Source organism: Colius striatus, chromosome 22, assembly GCF_028858725.1.
Source record: "Colius striatus isolate bColStr4 chromosome 22, bColStr4.1.hap1, whole genome shotgun sequence".
Taxonomy (NCBI): Eukaryota; Metazoa; Chordata; class Aves; order Coliiformes; family Coliidae; genus Colius; species Colius striatus.
This window is the reverse complement of record NC_084780.1, coordinates 7672236-7680744: the sequence shown is the minus strand read 5'-3', so window position 1 is coordinate 7680744 and position 8509 is coordinate 7672236.

The window sequence follows — 8509 nt, the reverse complement described above, 5'->3', positions numbered from 1 at the left end:
TCCTTTGATTGAAAAGGGAATTTATTCAAGAAATTCCTCTGCCAAAAATGATAAGCAGCAAGTGAGAAAGAGGAGGCAGAGCAGCTGCCAAGCAGGAGCTTCCTGGGCTGCAGAGACACAGACAACCTCTGTGACTGACAGATGGAGATGCAGCTTGTTTACTTAACCCTCATGACCTTAATTTTCTTAAATGTGCATTTTGTTCTTTCTCTTTAGAAGGCAGATTGGGGTCTCAGAGCCCACAGCTTGCAATAACCTCCCTTGCACTGCCAGAGCACAGGTGCCTTTACACCACCTCCCTTGTCCAGGTAAAACCAGTGCTGATGCCACCCACACTGGTACCTGGAGAGGGGCCACAGCCTTTCCCACAGCAGGACCAGGGGAAAGGACCAGTTTGTGCTGGGGTTGGTGTCTCTAGAGATCATCTGAGAGCAGCCAACAACAGCCCACAGGATGTGATGAGGGGAGATACTGGGGAAAGCATCACTGGGTGGCCTCTGGGGATAACTCACCTCCTGCATCTCCCACCACTCAGTGTCCCCAGCTTCTCTTTAGGTGGGATTCCCACTCTCATGGTGCCCAGTGGATGCCTTCATGACTTACCCCTCTCAGGACCTCAGCCCTTGTGCAAAGCAACCACCATCCCGAGCCCTGCTCCTGCATCAGCCTCACTGGCTGACGAGCCCCTGAGCCCAGGGCTCCTGCTTACACCCAGTGACAATCCCTCATCCAGGCCCAGGTGACACAGGAGTGGCCTCAACCACCATATCCCTTTGCACTGACAGCCCAGGAGCCACCTCTGCAGAGGGTCAAAGGCTCCTGGCAATGGTTTGCTGTGGCACACACTGGATTCACCTCACCCAGGGAAGGGGTACAGGTAGAGAAGCTCCTGCTTTGGTGCACCCAGGGGGTTTAATCCCTGCCTGGAGGTTCCCATCAATCCCAGCTGGAGACAGAAACACCCACTGGGGAAATGCTTCTCTTTGGGGGGAGTGAAAGTCTCTGGGAGCTGAGGACATGGCATCCCCTCATCCAACCCTGCAGCAGCAGCACCAGCAGTTCAGCAGAGGACAGAGGCTCCAGCCCTGTGTCCTGCCTTGGCCCACCCTTACTTTCTTGGGATCAATAAAGGAGGCTGGAAATATGTCAGCAAAGTGTTCAGCTAGGCCTGGGAGAGCAGAGGCAGGCAGGGAGGGGACAGGATTTACAGCAGCCTCCAAGGAGAGCAGCTTCCAGCAGCAAACATGCTCTGGCTCTAAAGGACAGGCACGAGGAGAGTTGCCTCTTCTCCTGTGTCCAAACTCCTCACTGTTTGGGTCCATAAAGGGGAAACTGAGGCAGGAAAAAACATAGGCTGAGACTGGATTCATTCAAAAGTAACATCTTGTCCATGGAGACTCACTGCCCCATCACCTCTCCTCCTGCAGCTGTGACCCTGCTGCACTCAGCTTCCAGGCAAATCCCCCACAGCTCCTGGCAAAGCACTCAGCTCGCCAGGCACAGGGAGATCCTGCCCACTCCAAGGTCACACAGCACTCTCAGATTCAAGTTGGGAGATCTGGACCTCAGCTTGCAGCTCCCCATCTTCCCTGACACACACAGAGCCAGGGAAACCTTGCACCCAGGGCCAGGCTCTTCAGTGCTGATGGGGAGACTGAAGCAGGGATGGGAAGGGACAGATCCAAGGTCACCCAGCAAGGGAAGGAAGAAGCATCCCTCCTGTCGTCCCTCTGTACCCTGCAAAGCCAGGCAGCGAGGGGAAGGAGCCCTGGAGGGCTTTGAGACCAAATCATGAGAGAACTGGTGCCAGGCCCCTACCTGCTTCCCTCTGCTGCTGTGGCAGAGGGATGACCCTGGTCCTGGGGGTCCCTTGGGAGGTACCCCACACACAAGCCACAAGAAAGCGAGGGCATGACCCTCCCAGCAGCATCCAAACTCCTCTTCCAAGCCCCAGTAAGACATTTTTGCTCCACACAGAAGCTTTGCAGCTCTGATCCTCCCCCAGCCCTGCTCTGAGCAGCTTCCTGCAGCCTCTGCCGTGCAAACCTCCCTCCACAAGCCAAGGCTGGTCCAAGATGCCTCCATCTTAAATGCTGAGGCTTGCTCCTCCCTGGCTCATCCTCTGGCTCCACAGGGGAAGGTTTTGCCATCTGGGCTTATTAGGGCTGCTCCCCCTCTCCCCTTCTTGACAGGATCCCTGTTAATTAGCAGCAGGCTCTAATTGCCACGCTGTGACTCAGTCCCAGCAGCATCCCCGTGTGCTCCCACCCTCACACCCACGTGTGCACAGGCACAACCTTTGGGCAGGGTTAGTGTGAGCAGATGGGGGAGCACAGGGGGTGCCCAAGGACAAGGGCACTCACAAGAAGCTTCACTGGGAACCAGGCTCCTTGGCCCCAGCTGAGCAGCTCAGCAGCACCCACCCAGCATCAGCTCAGCCCCAACTCAGCACCGTGGCACAGGAGCAGTTCACATTCAGGGATGAATCAGAGCTGCCTCCGCTTCTGCCTTACATCCCCTGAAGTGGCTTCCTCCTGCAAAGGCACCCAGGTGTTATAAATAACCCCCAGCTCCTATAAAGGCAGGCAGAGGTGGAGCTACCCCAGCCCCCACCATCCCTGAGCCGAGGGTCTCTCCTGGCGCCTCCAGCTCAGGGGGTTTATGCCTTGGGGTAAGTTGGGACATTACAGCGACTCTTTTCTTCAATAGGGGCCAAGAAACCTTGGGAAAGGGCAGGTTTGCTGCTGGGTCACAAGACAGACACAACAGCACTGGAGGAGGGGAAGCTTTGGCACTTGGGTTTGTCACGAAGCGTTTGAGCCCGTTGATTCACCAGCTCTGGTCTCCTTTCATCACTCATTCAGTGCCATGAAACACACATCAGCTGCAGCAGCGTGACACCCAGAGCAAGCCACCATCATATGATTCCTTCAGGGCTCTCTTTGGTTCACCAGATGATCTTTTCCCAGTTAGATCTCAGTGATCTCTCTGACCTCACTCTCTCCAGCTGAAGGTGGGTGACTGAACCCAAAGCCAGCCCAGCTTTATCCTAAAAGGCAGCACCCAACTCCCTCTGCAAGCTCTGCTTGTCCCCAGCAGCCTTCACAAAGCTGCTGCTACAGTTGTAAACAAACAAGTCCAAATACAACCCAGGGTGGGGTAAAGACCAGAGCTTCTCCTCCCAGGGCAATGGTTTAGCCTGGAGGTGAGTAGGTCAGCAGCATGATCCCCATCATATGATGGTGGCTTGATATGGGTGTCCAGCTCAGCTCCAGCCTAACTCCACGTTCCCAGCTCTGTGCAAACCTGAGGCAGCAGCAGAGTCCCTCCAGATCCAAACCAAACCCTTTTATCCTTGGTCACTTCGTCAGGGCCATCTCCAGTTCAGCCCAGAGGACAGACAGCTCAGACCCACATCTTGTTCCCCTCCCAGGCAGCTGAGCTGCAGACAAAGCCCCATCCAGGTTCCTTGACCTACTCCTGACACCTCTAGAGAGACATTTGCGAGAAACTCTACGCCCTGCCCAGAATAGCTCAGCGCCTGCTGCAGCTGGGGTGGCTGCTTTCCTACCAAGCCCAGGAATAGTTGCATCAGCTCCGGATTAATCCAAACCTCAGGTGCATCAGACACGAGGCAGGACCCAAGATTTCACCTTCTGAGTCCTTTGCAAAGGGCTGGGACCAGGTTTCTCAGCTGGTCTGAGCCCCAGGGCCCCAGAGCGATGCCAATCTGCACCTGGCCGAGATGCCAGCCCCAAACATGCACCTCTGGGCACATCCAGGCGGGCACAGGAGGGAGTCAGGACTTCCCACACCCAGTGCTGAGAATTACACAAACCTGGCCCCAAAATCCCATTTTTTTTCTGCTTCAGAACCAGTTCATCCACGTTCAGGGAGTGGCACACAAACGGGAGAAGGGAAAACAGACCCCCAGCACTTCAGGGACCAGGAGTCAAACACTCCTTGCAGCCAATGCTTTCTCCTCTCCCAATGTTACTGTCAAGGTCAACCTGGGAGCTGCATTTCTGCCCATCCTTAGTGAGCAGCTCGGGGGGGCGAGGCCGTGAGCCCCCCACCAACCTGAGCCAGGCGGCCAGTGCCACCCCCGCTGACTGCCCGCAGCCTCTCCGGGTGGCTTTAAGCCATTTGCTGCTGTTAAATGTCCCCGTCTCCCCCCCAGCCCTCGATGTCACCACCCTTAGGGCCACGCCTGACGCCTCCAGAATTAGGGGGGGATGTGTGTGTATCCCCCAGCCTTGACCTGAGCTCCTTTCAACCCCCCAAAAAAGGGCAGTGGGAGAAGCAGCGGTGGGAAGAGGATAAAGCAGGCAGCCGGGGAGAGCCCCGGGAGCGGGACCCCCGAGGTGGGGGAGAGGGGAAAGGGGGGAGCAGCCTTACCTCGGCACAGCGGCGACTGCCCGGTGGCTCCCGGGAGGATGAAACCGACCTCGTTCCTGGGAGAAACCGTCCAAATCCCGGGAGAAACCGCTCCGATGCCGGAGGATCCGAAGCAAATTGCCGGCTGGAACGAACCGGGATGCTCCGGGCTGCGGATGGAGGGAGGAGTGAGAGATGCAGAAGGCAGCGGCGGGTATCGGTAGCGGGTAACCGATGCTGAACGGAGCCTGGAACGCAGCAGCCGCAGCGGAGGATGCTCCCGGGTACCGGAGGATGCGCGTCGGGCTCGGCGCGGCGCCGCTCGCTCCCGCCGGAGGGAAGGAGGGAGAGAGGGAGGTAACTCCGCTCGGCTCCAAGAAAAAAAAGGCGAAAGGCAATTTTAGATGTAGAGAAAAGCCGGGCGCAGCTCGCCGGGAGCGGCTCACAGCCCCTGACGCACGCTTGAGTCAGCAGCGCTGCGCGTCAAAGCCGGGGTGCGGGGTCACCCCCCGCAGCTCCCCCCGGGATGGAGGGGCTGCTGCCTTAAAATAACAGCAGCGAGCCCTGGGGGAAGGGGTGGGCTCAGGGTGTCCCGGCCTGGTGCTGAGGAGAGGCAGAACCCCCTCTCTAACAGCCCTTCAGATGCGCCCTGGGAGCGGGGAGAGCTTTGAGGGGCACAGAAGGATTTGGTTACCCCTTTGCTCTGAGGGTGTCTTGGTAAACATCAGTTGCTTTGTCTCGGAGCACAAGAGTCAGGTCAGGACCTAAATTCTGCTCCCTGTGACTCTGGAGCCTGCCTCTCAAACACAGCAGGGCTCAGGGCTGACCCCAAAGCTCGGTGATGCTCGGGGACCCCAGACCCAGCATCAGGCTCTGAGGACAGCACAGCTCCAGTCACACCAGTTCCCCTCTCAGGCCAAAGCTGAGCAAGGGAGCAGCACAGGCTAAAGCAAGGGGGAGCCAGGGGCACAGGGCAGCTTTGAGGAGGAGATAATTGCATTTATTAACTCACCTTTAATGCTGGTGAGGGAATTCTGTGAGCAAAAGGCTCCCACTCCCCATCCTGACAGGCCACAGTGGAATAAAGCAGTACCAGGCACTTCATCCAGCTCCTTGGGCTTAATTTATCACAGCCACAGAAGCTACCTTGATGCAGCAGTGGGGCTACCAGAAGGCCCAGACACACCTGGAGAGCTCAGCCTTCTCCTTTTATTCAGTGCTGCTGCCAGTCCTGCCCTGGGAAAACATCTAATTGGGTTAATGAGGAAAGCCAGAGGGCTGTCAGGTTGGGGGAAAGGATGCTTCAGAGGAGTTCATTGCTGGTTCAGCACCTGATGGAAATGATCAAGGTCTGTGGGTCCTGAAACCCCAAATTTAGCCCATGCAAACCCCAGCAGCAGAGCCTGGATACATTTGCCCAACCAATGTGGCACACTGGTACCAGTATCCAGCTCCTGGGCCCTTGAGAAACCCTGGCAGGAGGGAAAACACAGTAGGAAGAGACAAAACCCAGAGGATCCAGTCCTCCAGCCATAAACCACGCTCCTTATAGCTCCTGGATCTCACCAGCTCTGCACATTTCTGGCCCTTGGAGCTGTGTTTCCCTTTCCAGCCAATTAGGCACAAAATGATCAATTGTCCCAGGTGCTGGGGAGCGAGAGCCAGCGCCTGAGCGTGAGGGCAGCGGCCAGAACTCTCCCTCCTGGGAGACATGAGGCCACACTCCATGAAATCTGGGCCTTTGGCCACCCCAGGCAGGGGGGAGCAGCTCGAGGTGGCACTGCAAGGGGAAGAGGCACGTCATGCTCAGGATTTACAGCCCTGCTGAGTCCCCAGCGGCTCCCCGTGGCATCCCCACACATCCCACGGGGGCTGCTGGGCTTGGCAGGGGTGAGAGGGATTTGAGGTCGATGAAAGCCAGCCTGGAAGAGCTGGAGGGCAGGTCAAAGCCTGCCAGGGGCTCCCCTGCCTTGGGTTCAGCCTTTGTGACCTCTCCAAAGACTTGATGCTCTCTGTGTGTAAAGGTGGCTGGTCACGGTCCTTCCTGCCCATCACATGGCTGGGGGACAGAGGCCAACGTGGAGTGTGGGGATGCAGGGACCCCCCTGGGAAGGGAAGGTGAGACCTCATAGGATCCCAGATGCTGGGGGCTGGAAGGTTCCTCCAGAGCTCATCCAGCCCAACCCCCTGTTAAAGTTCCATCCCCTCAGCATCTTGGTGTCCCTGCACTGGCCTCTCTCCAGCAGTTCCCTTCTCCCTTGAGCTGGGGAGACCAGAACTGGACACAGGACTCAGATGAAGACTCACCAGGGCAGAGTAGAGAAGAAGGACAGCTTCCCTTCACCTGCTGGCCAACACAGCTGGGACACTGCTGTGGTCCCCTGCTCCCTCCTGTTGGAAGGTTGGTGTGAGACAGATTCTCCCCCAGCTGCACAAGGGCAGCATCAGCCTTGTCACACACCCTGGGAAGGGCCCAGAGATGGGAGGAAGACCCCTCAGCCTGCAGACATGAGAAACACCTCCTGATCTCCAAAGATGAAGGGTTTTATTGCACCCCAGAGCTGTCTCCATGGGAGGTGGGTAGGAGCTTGGGAAGGCTGGGGAAGGGGAGCTGCAGAGCCCATAGGCTGCAAATGCCAGCAGCACAAGGCTCTCTGTGCTCTGCCCAGAGACTAAAGATGATCAAGAGACCTTATTAAAGGGGTCTTAAGCAATGGGAAGCCAAACAACCTTATTAGGAGGGGCTGAGCCAGCCACTCAGCTCCCCTGAGCCTACAGGAGCTGGGGAAGGGGCAGTTCCTGGGTGACTCGGTGACACCCTGAGGTGTCACAAATCCTCCCTCGAGGACTGAGAGGTCTCCTTTTGTCTGACCACACTGTGTTGCTGGCTGGTAAACTGAGGCACAGAAAGATTTCCCCAGCTGGACCAGAGCTTAAAAAACCAGGTAAGGTTGGATGTAGCCTCTGCCACCAACATGCAACGTGAGGCTGTGGCCCAGGCTCAGGCTGCAAGGAACCAGCTCTGGCTGCCTTGGGCTGAGGCTGATCCAAAGGCTCAGCAAGGAAACAAAAACACCCCAACTCCAGAGAGCCTCAGTACTTTTCCAAGAGCAGCCTGAGCAGCAGGAACAGTCTGGCTTAAAGCAGAGAGTGAGTAATGTCTCTCCTGGAAGAGCAGTGCCCCGGAGAGCTGGGGAAGGGCTGATGGCTCGTGCAGCCGCGTTTCCAGAAGTGCTGGAGCAGCAGCAGCCTATAAATAACAGCCTGAATTCACCACTGCTCTCATGTGACCCTGAGCCCCGTGTTTGCAGCTGCCATCTGTCACCATGGCAATGGCATCTCGGGGCCACCAAACCCTTCATTCATAGGACTGGTCCAGGGGGAGGGGGCCTGGAGCTGGGGGAGGCGTCGCTGAGGCTTCTCCAGGGATGAAAAGTGGCAATTGGAGGAGGAAAAACAGGGGTTTGGGGGGAGGGGGTGAGGGTGAAGCAGCCCTTCCCAGCAGAGCCTGCATTTCCAAACACACTGCAGCCAGCCAGGGTCACCTGGGCAGAGCCATGGGAAGGGATCTGCAGGGAGCACAGGGATGAATGAATCCTGAATGAATCCTGAATGAATCCTTCCCTGCTCAGGCTCTGGCAGTTTGGAGCATCACAAGGGTGCTGCCAGCACAGAGAGATGCATTTACCACCCTGTCTCCCTCCCTCAAATCCCTCCTGTGTGCAGGGGCTCCCCTGGTGTCCTGCACCTTTAGCAGGGGACAGCTGCTGTAACCATTTCCCTCGCTGCCTCCTGGGGGGTGAAAGGGCTCCTCAGCCCAGATTTTGCTCCCAATGCAGGGTGTGAACAGGGAGGGATTAACAGGACAGGGAACATGGAGCTGTCAGGATCCTCTGAAGATGATTTTCCACCTAAGCTGTCAAGCTGACCTACATTCAAGTGATAATAATGCAAGGGGATAATGCCCTATGGTTTCTGAATGTGTGTTTGCCTGCAAAGCCAGAGCCTGTCGTGGCTCATCCGAGGCCAGGAGCTGCTAATGTGCAGGGAAGGGAACAGAGCCTGGGAAAGAAGAGCCCAGCCTGACTCAGAGCAGAGGAATTTCTGGCTCTTACAGAGCTTTTGCCACCCA